This window comes from Buceros rhinoceros, unplaced genomic scaffold (genome assembly GCF_000710305.1).
Source record: "Buceros rhinoceros silvestris isolate BGI_N320 unplaced genomic scaffold, ASM71030v1 scaffold22773, whole genome shotgun sequence".
Classification (NCBI taxonomy): domain Eukaryota; kingdom Metazoa; phylum Chordata; class Aves; order Bucerotiformes; family Bucerotidae; genus Buceros; species Buceros rhinoceros.
The window spans coordinates 55131-55389 of record NW_010405696.1 but is presented as its reverse complement, the minus strand read 5'-3'; positions in this window follow the sequence as shown (position 1 = coordinate 55389).

Genomic DNA, 259 nt, shown 5'->3' with positions numbered 1-259 from the left:
AAAGAGCCCACACACAAATGGTGCGACTCACGCTGAGCTCACAGGCATCGATAGGTGATTTACCCCTGTGTCCCCCAGCACCCCTGGGGCAGAGCCCCAGTAATGCCCGGGGCAGGGGGTGGCATGTGGTGTCCTTAGGATGACCAAGGAATCCCACGGCTTTGGGTCTGGACCAACATGTCTGACATGTCCCGGCGTTTGCTGGCAGACAGCTCTCTGCCCACCCTGAGCTGGGTGTCGGGGGGGCACAGCCAGGATG